The following is a 13,990-nucleotide window of genomic DNA, read 5'->3' on the forward strand; positions in this document are numbered from 1 at the left end:
CACTCAGCAAGTAAAGGTAATGGACAGGCAACTCTGCAGAGTCTCAACAGAAATCAGTTTCCTGACTTCCCACCACCATCGTCCATCCTGGGGCTTCAGGGACTTAAGGGAATACCTCTCCATCACCCCACCCTCTTCTCATAGGTGCATTCATTCCTTTTTTCATTCAACCAACCTCATAGGGTGCTTGTTATGGTCAGACCTTATTCTAGGCCCTGGGAGTAGAAAAATAAGATTCAGTCTTTAACTTCGATAGACAGACAAGTAACTATATCTAAGGTCCTGTAATGACACAGAGGAAAAGGAGTGCAGTGCTGTTTCGCAAAAGCTGGGGAGGATCCGTAAAGAGGTAGTCATAGACGAGATATGTGAGCTGGGTATTGCAAGAGGAACAGGGGTTACCAGGTCAAGGAGATTCCAGAGACAGGAAATGGCAATGCAAAGGCACTGAGGTGTGAAGTTATACAGAGTATCTGGGGGGAACTGAGCAACTAGGTAAATTTGGGATATCAGGAGTAGGAATGTGCCCATGTGTCTGAGTATCTAAAAGTAACAGGGAGGAAGGAACAGCATGGGGGATAGGAGATGAAACTGGAAAAGCAGACAGGGCTGAGCTGTGAAGGCCACAGTAAATCAGACCAAGTAGGCTATAGTCAGCAAGGCACCTCTGGAGATTGCGGGGCACGGGCATGACTGGTCCGATAAAACAGCATTAATTAGGTTCTCACTATTTGGCCACAGCACTAGGCTCCATATATAGGAATATATATATATATATCCTTGGCTGACGCTGATGATAAATGAATTTGACGAGGTGGTCTCCTCTTTGATTCATGCAATTATCCCTGGAGAAATGGCCAACTGGGGAGCATTTTCTCCTCTCTGAAGAGCCAGACTGGCTGGCTAACAGCAAAAGCAAGGGGAGGGTTCCCACATGGCCACCATCTCTCCACCACCGCCACCATCACCACCACGGCTGGCCCAGCGCTGCTGGGAGCAGTGCTTGGAAATCCTTCAGAATCTCCTGGAGATTTGGGAAGAACTTGAGAAGGGAGAAAGTGGAGGTGACAGCAACCAGAGAGGAAGAAGAAAAGAGGGAAATCCCTTAAGTTGAACCAAGATCGATGAGTCTGCATTTCTAGTGAACAGGACAGAAAGGCCGGCTGGGTGGTGGCAGCCACCTGTAGCTCCTGAACCCTCAAAGCTTCTCCAGTCCTGCTCACAGCAGGCAAGTTTCTCCCTCCCCTTCTTCCGCTTCCTTCCCCTCCCTCTCTTCCCTCCCCTCCTTCTCAGCTCCTCTCCAGAAAGGTTTATGGAGAAGACTCCAAATAGCCCCCTCTCCTGCAGGCATAGTCACACCAACTGAAAGGAGATTTAATTAGCAAAATCTCGTTAGGCAAACGAAATTATCCGTAAGACAATACTCCTCTGGACAGGGGGTATGATTAAACAAAGCCATTAATTGAGAGAGTCGCTTTGGCAGCTCCCCGGATGCATTCATCTCTGGGCAGGCCCCACTTTGGCTCCTTGGGCCATCGGAACAGACTCTGCTTCCTCCCCGCCGCCCCACCCGCTCCCCACTTCATCTTGGCTCTTGCAGAGCCCCCTCCAGTCGGGGCTGCAGACCTCGGCATCTCATCAGCGGGCCGCTCTGCCGCCAGATTCCTGCTAAAGTGCCTTGATTGCATAATGTCTATTTGCATAATGTAAATTGCAATCTCCTAGCTCGGGAGAGGCAGGAATCACAGAACAGCCATTATTTTTTACCACTCCACAAAAATTCTACATTTAGAAAGCAGATTTGCAGCTCAGAAAGCCATATAAATCTGAATCCACCAGAAACGCCATTAAATCACACCAATTAAGCCGGACCAACGAAGAGCCCCTGTCACTGTTCTGTGCACACTCAAGGACTCCCTGCCCAGATGGAGGCCACGAGATACCAGAGGCTGTGGCAGTGGGGCTGGGCACAGGAGCTGCAAGGGGAGGGAATTCTTGTCTTATAAACCTTAACACACACCCTGACCGACCGTTGGCCTTTGAAACTGCCCCAATCAAGATTTGGAGGAGAAAGGGTGAGAGGCAGGTAGGACTTGTCTAAGTTATTTCTGAAAGAGACTTCGGCTCCCTCCATTTCGGCCTCAGTCTGTGTACTTCCTGATTCCGTTCTTTCCAGCTTATCTCTTAACTCAAACGACCCTGTGTGCAAAGCATCCCATGATGGGAACCGAAACTCGCCCCTTGAGCAAGAACAACTGTCCTGACACCAGCAAGACCCCTGTGAGTGACCCCAAGACAGTGATGGATCTGACCTTTACCACCCACCTGCGCGGGTACCCACTGACCTTTGTTCCACATTTTCCTTACGTATGTTCAGCACTTTGGAGCCGGTCTTTGAGATACTGGGCCACTGCCTTCCTGGTGTTGGCCACGCTGAAATAGATTCCTTTCTTATCTCACCACTGCTCCTCTCCCTGCCTTTGGATTTTGTCAGCGGCAAGTGGCTGAACTCGGTCTGTTTGGGATCCCCACGCCAGGTGCTCTGGCACCCCTGTGTCCCCGCTACATTTCTTAAGCTCATCACCTGATTTGGGATGGGCACACTGTCTCTAGACTTTGAATTTGTGGAGCAGGAGGGTGCGTAGCAGGAAGAAGTCTGCACCTTCAGCAGACGTAACAGGGAGATCTAAGGTGTTTCTCACATGGGCAAAACATCCACACATTTAGCAGCTCTTTAATGACTTTTCCTCTCTTCTCCCAAGCCCACTCCAGCCAACGGTAGGAGAAATCCTGCTCACACCAGGCTGGGCTGGAATCTGGATGCTCTTTAAAAAGCTGTTTCCTAGAGGTCACGGGGGAGGGAGGGGAGTCACAAGGTGCCTGGAAAGAGGCATTCCCTCTGACAACTACGTAAGATCCCAGCTTCCCCGCAGCCAGCCCCAAACCTGGTTACTCTTTTGCCTCTTTATTGCTCATTCAATATTCATTTGTCAAAGGGCAAGATGCTAATGTGTATTATTAAAATATCAATAGTTTATGAGTGAACTTTTATGGAAGATACAGTTAAAGGAAAGATTCTTGACCATTCCTGTCAGGAGCAATGGAGAACAATCTTTCCAACTCCACTTTTTATTTATTTACTGGGTGGATGAGTGACTGACCCGTTTTTTGAGTAGCTATTGTGTGCCAAGAATGGTTTTAGTGCTTTCGCATGCTGGCTTCCCTCCAGTCCCCACAGCAGACCTGGGAGGGGTATACAATCCCATCTCCATTCTGGACATGAGGACTCTGAAGCCCAAGCAGATTCACCTGGATCACAAAGGTGCTAAGTCAGGATCCAAACTGATTTTGGGGCTTCAGATCCAATTCCACCACCACCACCCCCAAGTTGGAGCCTTGAAAATACACATGATCTTTACGTTTTTACCTGTTCCTTCATTGGTCCAAATAGAACTTTGGTTTCCTGACCTCCGTTTCCCAGCTCCAGCACCTCTTTATCAAAACCAAGCCCCCTGACCCCTCACTTCCCTACTCCCTCCCTTTCGGCGTTAGCCATTTTCAGACCTCAGCCCTTTGAGGGAAATGAATCAGTTCTGTTTCCACTCTTTTGTTGTCTGAGTGTTGTTTCTATCCTCTTAAGTCACAGCAAGGTATCCAGGCACTCAGATTCTCTTCCAAAATTCACCCACATCTGCGACGGTAAAATGACAAAGATAAAGAAGCGTGGTCCCTAAATGGCACAGGTTATAGTGTATGGCAGAAGGGCAGGAAAGAGAGAGGGTGTGGGGGTCAGATAGGAAAGGCTGCCCAGATCTCCCCAGTCCCCCACAGAGCCCCAGTAGCCTCTTAGGTTCTGATCTTTGGCTGAAACCTCCCCCAGCTTGGAAGACCATTGAGTTGGGGGTGTAGGGGCCCTTGGATGGGAATGGAGGGTCTAGGCTTGAGGGATCCTTGGTCACAGGTCTGTGTGACTCACCAGACCTAGCACCTCAAGCTGTGAGTTGCAAACTGGATGACTTTGGCGGAAATGGACACCAACATGGAAGCTTCCACCAACTGCAGGAACTCCGAACACCAGCGGGTCCTTGGGGAGTCCCGCTTTGGAAGGAAGCCTAGCCTGGCCTCTCAGGGGGAGGGGCTTTAAACCCAGACATTCTGTGACATAAGGGACAGTTTGATGACCAAAGATAGGGGTTTCTTCAGCCTGTCTTTGGAAATTATGGGGCTGTACTATGTCAGACTTGCCAAATACCAGTCGTGGTAGATTGTACTCTCCAAAGATGGCTGCAACAACATACACCCATCTCTATCTCCTCTTTTCACGTGCTGCTGACACTCATCCTTTGAGTCATGATGGCAGGGATGTCTGTGTTCCCTTCTTTGAACTGAGGTAGGCCTTTGTAACTGCCCCAATCAAGAGAACATGGTGGAAGTAAGGCAGCGCCCACCTGGCTCTTGTTCTCTTTCAGGGTGTTCCCTTCCTGGCGTTTGGCCACCATGCTGAGAAGGAGCCCAAGCCACCTGGAGCAGTCACGTGGGCCTGGCTGGCGGGTCCCACTAACATCTCAGCCAACCCCTAGTATTAGCCCCCCAAATTCTAAGTGAATGAGCCTTCAGACAATTCCGGCACCCAGCTTTTCACCTGCCTCGGCTGAGATCCCAGACCGGGCGGATCAGAGACAGGCTGTCCCTGATGTGCTCTCTTTGAATTCCTGACTCACAGAATATGCACATAAAAAACACTGTTAAGACACTAAGTTTTGGGGTGGCTTGTTACACAGCCGTAGTAACTGGAACACCACCGGAATGAAACAGAATGTCTGCCGTTTCTCTCTCAAATCCAGCCTTCACTGGTCTTCACTCAGACTTCAGACTATTCCCTCCTCAACTGGCCCCAGTCCCTCTGAGCCCATCCCGTCTCCTCTTCCTTCCTCATGCTCTTCCTTGTTCCTCAGTGCAGGTCCAAGCATGTGTCCCTGTGAGGGGGCTTCCCCTGGATGTGTGTGGGGTGCCCTCAGACACAGGGAGGGAATGTGCACACCTATTTCCTACATGCTCTCCACTCTCATTAAGGTTCACGCTCAGCTTGCTTCTCTCCTACTTGGCTTGACTTATGAGGCCCCTTTAACCTCCGGAGCGAGGAGACAAGATTCTCACCAAGCTCTATCTACCCTGGCTCCCCTAGACCCCCAGTGCGTCTCCTAGGTAGGCTTTCCCGGAACAGGATGGAGGGAGGCACCCTTCCCTCCAACCCCCTACCCCCAGGGGGCCGGGATCCGACCACTCCAGAGCCTGGGCTGTGGAGGAGGTGCCCTGGGAGCCGCAGCCCGTCAATCACAGAGGCGACCAGCACTGAATCGCAGGCCATTAGGCGGGAGGGCCGGCGCCCTGCTCACTCACCGGGCAGCCATCGGCAGGATGTTAGACGATCGTATGGCGGCCATTCTTATGATTTATTCAAAAACTCATTACAGTCAATCTATTTTTACACAGAGGTGAAGATGTGCGCTGATAACAGTTAATCATTTATAATTCCATGGACTGGTTGGAAGCCAATGTACTATCAAAGGCGCAGCAGCAGCCCAGCCTCTGGTAGCCCCAGAAGCAGGGTGGGGAAGCTGCATAGCCCCGGGCAACCCAGCCTTCCGGCTGACATTTGCTGGAGCAGAGACCGGGTTGAGGGTGCAGTGGGGACACAGAGACACCGGAATCCCTGGCTGCCCTCCAGGAGCTCACAGCATCGCTGGTGGGTGTGCAGAGAGATGCAGGCCAGGGGGAGGTGGGCATGTGAGCACAGCAGAACTTCAGGAGAGGGAGAAATCACTTCTAGCTGGACTGACTAAAGAAGGGTTCCTGGAGCAGGCTGGACTTAGGCTGGGTCCTGCAGGCGGGTAGATTTTGGCCAAGTGGGAGAGCCAAAATGAGCCGGCGAGCATAGGTGGCGCTGTCACTGCCGCCAGCAGTGTCCCCCATCCCCTCCCCCACGCCTCCCTAGAAATCAACCAGGTGTCAAAGCAAGCGCGGCTCTCCCCAGCTTAGCCCACGGATGAGGGTGGCTGGGGTCTGGGTTGGCCTTGCAAACTCAAGAGCTTCCCTCTCCAACATTCACGACACACATAACAAATCAGGGCCACCTTAATGCACAATCAATAAAGTCTAATTAAATAGGATGTCATATTACAGGGCTTCTTTGTCACATTCAGACCTAATCTAATTAGATGTCCACTGTATTTTACATTCTGACTAGCTCATTGTTGAGGATTTCGCTTGCACAATTGCATGACTGTTAAAGATGAGGTTCAGGGCTGTTCTTTAACCCATAACCTTATTGAGTCAGCCTGGAAACACCAATCAAAGTTACTTACAGTTCACAGTCCCTTTTCTGGTGAGCGGCATGGAGGACAGAAAGCCTCAGGATCCTGCTCCAGACTTCACCTGTCAATAAAAGAAAACATTTTTTTTATAGATGTGTATGATTCCTCTGGGAGTGAGAGCCAACGTGGGATGAGGGTAAACTCAGGAGTCGGTCTGGCACAGGAGCAGGGAAGGATTGCAGCTCTATTCCCACAATTCTTTGTGAAAAAACGTCCTGATCCAGGGACTCTTGGTGCAAAACGATCATTGTTTAGACAGCTAACCAGGACAGTGAGAGAGAGGATCACTCCCTCCTTACCTGCTTGGTGCCTCAATTTCCTGTGAGTTTCATCCCCTTCCCTACAGGAATCCTGGAGAAAAACAGGCTCATGGCTGTTGAGAGCCCTGAGCTGACCAAGGCAATAATCATTTACGGATGCTTCCCGTCTGACGGGAGACCCCATGCAGAGGGACAGAGCTGAACAGCCCCTGTGGAAGCTTGCAACCTACATGGGGAAGGCTGAGAAAAACTAGCAAACCACAAAGCCCAGGCTGTTGTAGGATTATGGAAAGTCCTGATGCAGGAGAGAAATTTCAAGGAAAGGTGAAGAGTCCAGTTGGGCTAGACAGAGAAGAATGATGAGGGAAGGACTGATAAAAAATGTGACTGCTTTTAATTCTCTTTCTGGAAATAGAGCAATAACAAGAAAAACCCAGCACATGCTTATGAGGTGTCTGCTCTGTGATCGACACTGGCTAGGTATGGCAGGAAAAAAATCCACGTGTGGGTCCTGCTATAAAAATGCTGCCACGTCATTCAAGAAATAAGATGACCCCTATGGAACATCATCAGATAAGACAAGACTATATGCGTGGTGCTGCTGAACTGTGTGGTAGGGACTATAACACTCTCTCCACAGAGAAATGAAGTTGGCGAGAGCTGAGGCGCTCAAGGAAGTATTCGGGGATAGGGAGAACCCGCACAGGTCTTGGAGATCAGCAAGATTTGGCCAGTAGAAGGGAGTGAGAGGGCAGTCAAGGAAAGGGACCAATCCGAGCATGGATGAGAAGGGGACAGCATGGAGTGCCCGGGGACAAGGCGGAAACTGGTTTGCCTGAAAGCGACCAAGGAGAGACCGATGCTGAGTAAGCCAGATGGGGCTAGAGCATGGAAGGCCCTGAGTGTCAGGCAGAGAGGCAGACTTGGGCTAGGAGCTGGGCTAGAGGGCCACTGAAAGTTTTTCAACAAGGAAATGAAATGAAGAAGAGGAACCCCCCTGCCCTGACCCCTTTACTATGTTCCCTTTAATTAAGACAGAGAGGCTTCTTGGAATTGTCGGAATTTCAGAGAGAAGGCTCGGGTGTGGGCCATCGTGTGATGTGTTCATGGAAAGAAAATGTCCCTCTGGTGCCGGATGATGTCCACACATCCTCTGGGGCTGTCTACTAACGTCTACATGACCAAGATGAATGGCTCGAGGAGGCACCTCTGAGACAAGGATTGCATCTTATGCATCTTTATGGCCCCAGAACCTCGCCGAGTGCCCACCATAGTTCTCTGTGCACGTCTGTTGAGATGTTCATTGGTGGACCCTGGTCATTCCATACACAATCCACAACCAGCACCTCGGGACCAGCCATGGATTGGCAATGGCTGTCAGTGGGCTCCCGCTTACGTTCTTTTAAACAGCTGCCACGCTGCTACTGAGCACGTGTGAACTCAGTGTAAGAAGTCTCTGGATGGAATTGCACGCAGTGGTGCTTTATCCCTGCCCTCTGGGATTGTCTGGTGAGACGCCAGCAACTTAGAAGAAGATATGGCAGACTTGCCGTTTACATCTGCTGCAAAGCTGGGAAGGAGAGCCTCTACTGGAGAGATGGATTCAAAAGTGTTAGAAAGCTTTTAACAAGCAGAAAGAATGGGCCAAAACTAAAAAGTCCAAGTTTTCCTCTACCAGGTTTTGTTTCTCGTGCGATAGCATCACAACAGCTATAAATGAGGTAATTTTGAAGATAAAGAAATATTGCCCATCATCCATCACCTGACACATCAAATGATTATATCCTATGTCCACATGCAAATCCATTTTTATTTTTTACAGAACTGTAGAAAAGATTTGACAAGGATATAGTCACCAAATCCCACTCTCGCATTCAAAAATCAATCGCAAAAACACCAAACAGGGTAACCTGGTTTAAAACAAAAAAACCCCCCCACAAAACAAAGATGTGGGTTATTTGAATTTAACAGAAGCTCAGGATGATCCCAGAGTGTGGTGTTGCTGCCAAACCCATTACATCTGATCTTAGGTTGCATTAATAGCCATAATGTCCAACCAAGGGGTGAACAGTCCCCTCCCTTTGGACTTACCAGTCCATATTAATTTAAGATGCAGTTTTGACATCCCATGTAATGCCTTTTTGAATTTAAAAAAAAATTTTAATGTTTATCTTTGAGAGAGAGAGAGAGAAGCCGACTGCAAGCAGCGGAGGGGCAGAAAGAGAGGGAGACACAGAACTGAAGGAGGCTCCAGGCTTCGAGCTGTCAGCACAGAGCCCAACTCAGGGCTCGAACCCATGAATCGTGAGATCATGACCTGAGCTGAAGTCAGACGCTTAACCAACTGAGCCACCCAGGCACCGCCCCCCCCCCCCCATTTTAATGCCTTTGATAGTGAAGAGGGGAGGTGAGCGAAGTCCAGTGGCTAAAGGGCGGGTTAAAAGTTTAGCCATTAAAATTGCAAACTCTGGTACCAGTCTGCACGGTTTTCCGTCCCGGCTCCACCACTTACTAGTGGCATGGACAGGTTACTTAACTTCTCTGAACCTCAGTTTCCCATTTGTAAAATGGGGCTAACAAGGGTTCTACCTCTGAGGTTAGTGTGAGGACTCAATGATTTCGTATCCTGCAAAGTGCTTGGGACAGTGGCTCACAAAAAATGAGCACTTGCTGAATGTTAGCTATTGTTACTGCTATTTTGTTGTCGCTGTTTTCGTTCCTAGGAGGCTGTGAGGTAGAAGATATGAAGGAGGGAAACAGAGAGGTGCCTTCACTTGTCCCTAAGATTACCTGTCATTCCCCCACATGGTCGTCCCCCAAATATTTGAAGAAACTATATGGAAGAAGGACTGTGTTACTCTAGACAAGAGGATTAGGACTAATTGCATTATGTTAGAGGAAGTCAACCTCCAGTTCAACATAAGAAAGAAGCCTTCAGCAAGGAGAACCATCCAAAAATGAGCTAGCCTTCCTCAGAAGGTAGTGAGTTCCCTAACCCTGGAAGGAGAATCTGCGCTGGGTGAGAAGCTACTCCACAGCATAGTCTCCCAGACATGGCTTCACCCATCTATGAAAGGTTAAAAAGACATTAGGAGACTGATAGAGTTTACAAACTTATATATATATATATATATATATATATATATATATATATTTTAATTTTTTAAACATTTATTTATTTTCGAGAGACCGAGAGAGAGCATGAATGGGGGAGGGGCAGAGAGAGAGGGAGACACAGAATCCGAAGCAGGCTCCAGGCTCCGAGCTGTCAGCACAGAGCCCGACGCGGGGCTCGAACTCATGAACTGCGAGATCATGACCTGAACTGAAGTCGGACGCTTAAACGACTGAGCCACCCAGATGTCCCCAAACGTATATATTGATAAAACATTAATATTGTCTTCATTTATCATCAATTTCATAAAGTAATTCAACCCCCAAAGTAAGGAGAGTAACAGGACCATTCTTTGAATTGGATAAATAGAGCGCCATGGAATGCATTCCCTCTCTCCCTCTCTTTCTGCCTCCATCTCTTTGTCTGTCTGCTCTTCTCTCTTTCTCTCTGTCTCACAAACACACATCCAAACACACATATGTGCCCACACATGTAAACAAGTGACCTCTCCATGCTGTCCTCAGTTTTCACTCATGACCAGTGGAAAAGTCTACTTGAACTGGCACAGATCCACGGACACGTGCTGGACAACCGTCTATGCGCCATGTATTTTAGGGCCTTCAGAGCTGGCAGTGTATGGTCCTGGCAGGCGAGTGATCATGTTAAAAGCCTTCAAACGAGCAGCTGTGCAATAACGGAACCAGTATTAAACTCAGGCCTGTCTTATTCACCATGAAAAGAAAATGGAACTATAAATGAGATTGACCACTCACACCTATAAATATGAGGAAACTTGTGAAACGATCAATGAGGAAGGAGTTGCTGGATGTTTGTCTGGGAATAAGGTAGGGAGAGGGACAGAACAAAGCTTCCTACAGGAGGCAGCACGTGCTCCAGGAGAACTGAGTGGCCCCTGTGTAGAGCACGCCCAGGAAAGCTGGAGGGCTGGAAGGCTGGAGAGAGATGAACTTGGGGTTTAGCAAGGGCATGAGTCTAACACAGAGAACACCAGGCCTGGAGTGTTCACCAGACATGGGTTCACACCCTCACTCTGTCAGTAACTTGCTGAGCGATCTTGGACAAGAAACTTTACCCACTCCGTGCTTCAGTTTCCCCATAGGCAAAATGATATGGTTAGACTACTAGATAATCCTTAAACCACAATTCCATATGATATCTATATACCTCTGAGGTTGCCCAGACTAACCTGCCGGGGAGGGCTTTAAGTCTAGTGCTAAAATACCTCAGTATGTCACCCTGGTTAAGAGTAAAGATGTGGGAGTCTGTGTAGTTTTGGGTTCAGACCTGGGTCCATCATTAACCTAACTTTAATCTCTACAAACCTCAATTTTCTCATGTTTAAAAGGTGGGGGATTAATAGTAGCATCTCTACAAAAAAATTTTTTTAATGTTTATTTAGCTTTTGAGAGAGAGCGCGTGCACACAAGTGGGGAAGGGGCAGAGAGAGAGGGAAACACAAAATCCAAAGCAGGCTCCGGGCTCCGAGCTGTCAGCACAGAGTCCAATGTGGGGCTCGAACCCACGAACATGAAACCAAAGTCAATGCTCAACCAACTGAGCCACCCAGGTGCCCCAATAGTAGCATCTTTAAATGAGATGATGTACTTAGAGCATTTTTGTGCAATGCCTGAAACAAGCTACTAATAATAAATGAGGGCCATGTTGTTTTTAAGTGTTCCAAGGTAAGGGCAGGCAGCACCTGAATGGAAAAGGAGAACAGGAGGCAGATCAAGAAGGTTGAGGACTTCTGCATAAGTCCCACTGCCCATGACCAGCTTTTCTGTTTTCTTGCCCCAGCCAGACCTTTGGGATGAGGACAAATTATGAGAACCCATTCTGGGGCACCAAGAGCCTCCCCGGATGCTCTTCTTCTCTGAAAGCATATGCGCAACACTTCCAAGAAAGACAAAACGTGAAGAGACCATTCCAGAAGGAAACCCCTGAAGGACCACACATCCACACAGACGGTGTGTCCTATGTCTCCCCGTCTCATTGCCGAGGCTTCTCCCTGTTCCACCCGTCCTCCCCCATCGACCTCCCTGTTCCACCCGTGCTCCCCCATCGTCCTCCCTGTTCCACCTGTGCTTTCCCATCGTCCTCTCTGTTCCACCTGTGCTCCCCTCATCACTTGACAAGAGCTTGCAATTATTTACATTTGTTGAATGAGGTTGTCAGTGATGGCCCTGTAGGCCCCGACCACCAGGCTCTAAATTACACAATAACTAGGTAGCTGGAAACTGATAAAATTACCTGGCACTAAATACTCTGAGATGCGTATCCCCGCCCCCAGCACTGAGGGTACTGTGCAGCCTTTCTTGGAGCCTGGTAAGAGCCAATGCTAATTCCACACCTGTCTTCAGCCCCCTGGGCCACAGGCAGTGCTGGTCACCCAGGTGCAGAGGAAACGGAAGAGCTCCCTCAGTCACGTTCCCCAGGCCTCTAATCTTGGGCCCGTACCTATAAGTACAGGTACTCATATAAACCCCTCTAAAGAAGGCCGGCACTGGTGGGCTAACCCCAGTGACTTTCATACACAGGGGAGGAACGGGAGGCACTCGTGAACTGTCTACATCAGATGGGAGTGGGGTGTGGGCTCCCAGGGCCGCGGGCCCTTTGCAGGGGCAAACGGTCAGGAGCTACAGGATCCGCACACAGGGCAGCCTCCCGGCCCCGTGGGCGTCCCCTGAGGAGTGAGGAGTGCTGATTCGCCATCAGGGGCATCACCGCCCTTCTCCCCATGGTATCGTCATCCGCCTGCTTCAGGCTTTCTCCCTCTTCCAGGACCCTAATTGGTCTCCTGGCCTCTAGCCTCGCCCCATTTTGGCCCGTGTGCCACCTCCCCTCGGCCTGGCATCTTTCTGGAACACAAATTTGATCATGGCCACTCCTCCTTAAAGCCCTTCGATGACGCCCCATTGTCTGACAGACGTTGCCAACTGGCAGCCCTTACATTGACTCTTGCCTGCCTGGCATTTTTATAAACTCTGACAACATCCAAAAAGTGGGAAATTTCACATTTTAGCAATCTGTATCTCTAACTTTTCTCCAAAGATCGGGTGACCTAACAATGCCAATCCTGCCTTTCCACACGGCAATCACTGGATGATGCTGAGTCTTGGCCACCCCTTTTTATAGTATTTTTAATCTATTATTTAGTTTTGAGAAAGACAGAGTGTGACCAGGGGAGGGCAGAGAGAGGGAGGAAGAATCTCAAGCTGGCTCCATGCTGTCAGCGCAGAGCCTGACATGAGGCTAGAATTCACCAACAGTGAGATCATGACCTGGGCCGAAATCAAGAATCGGCCGCTTAACCAACTGAGCCACCCAGGCGCCTCTCAGTCACCCCCTTTTAATTACGCACAGGTCCTCCGGTTTCCCCTGAGAGAAGGCAGAGGTCACCCTGGAAGTCTCCGCCGTCACGGGCCAGATACCTAGAGGCTGACTTACTCTGCCCGCTGAAGAGTTCAAGGTGACAGCACGGGGGTGGGTGGCTCGTTATGTTCTCGGCTGTGCTGTGCCAGCCGGAGGGTGGACGACGGGATTCAGGAAAATACTGAATACGCCGCCAGGCAGGCCCGCCTAGTGTCCTTCCCTCTTACCTGGGCAACTCCACTCCTGGCCTGAACAGAGCCGGCAAGGTATTAGGGCAGGTTTTCCTGCAATGCCCATGGCTCTGAGGCAGGTGCTGAAGAAGCCCCACCCCGCTTTAGTCCTGAGGCCCCGCCCCTGGGTCCAGCCTCTCCCCACCCCAGCTCAGGAGCTGCTGTACCCCCTCCCTTTATTTCCATCCCACTGTTCCTATCAAAGCCCTAACAGCACATATTTTGTTAATTGTACAAACCTAATGGGGGAATGCATTGGCAAAAAAGGGTAATGGCCATCAGACCAGCAATAAAACAAAATTAATGGCCCATAGGAAGAAATCATGTCCACTTAATCCCGGCTCTGAAACTCTAATAGAATAATGGAATACCAACGGAGGGTTTTTTTCTCTCTATGCAGATTGCTTACACCATGTTAATCACTTGCAAAGCAGGCCACATACCACTCTGGCTCACATGACCCTCCAGGGAAAGTAGCAGACCAGAAACATTTAGTGCAAGGCTCATTACTGCCATGCACCGCCGCAGCGACACCTTCTCTCTCTCCCTCCTTCCCCCAGGTGACTCTGGGACAGCCAGGATGGGGTGTCATTGAGGGCCATGAGGTGTGGTGGGCCG

The 13,990-nt window shown here is 49.6% G+C and overlaps 1 protein-coding gene across 2 annotated transcripts in view; it reads right to left on the reverse strand.

Moving 5' to 3' along the window:
* The window catches only part of PKNOX2 (PBX/knotted 1 homeobox 2), a 316,850-nt gene that overhangs the window by 184,769 nt on the left and 118,091 nt on the right, over positions 1-13,990 (reverse strand). For both annotated transcript variants that reach the window (XM_039250244.1, XM_039250245.1), the window contains one exon: positions 6,366-6,435. The gene's annotated coding sequence lies outside the window, so the exon portion shown is untranslated. The remainder of the gene's footprint in view (positions 1-6,365; positions 6,436-13,990) is intronic.

The sequence above is a fragment of the Hyaena hyaena genome, unplaced genomic scaffold (assembly GCF_003009895.1).
Source record: "Hyaena hyaena isolate Hyena2069 unplaced genomic scaffold, ASM300989v1 scaffold_364, whole genome shotgun sequence".
NCBI classification, from domain to species: domain Eukaryota; kingdom Metazoa; phylum Chordata; class Mammalia; order Carnivora; family Hyaenidae; genus Hyaena; species Hyaena hyaena.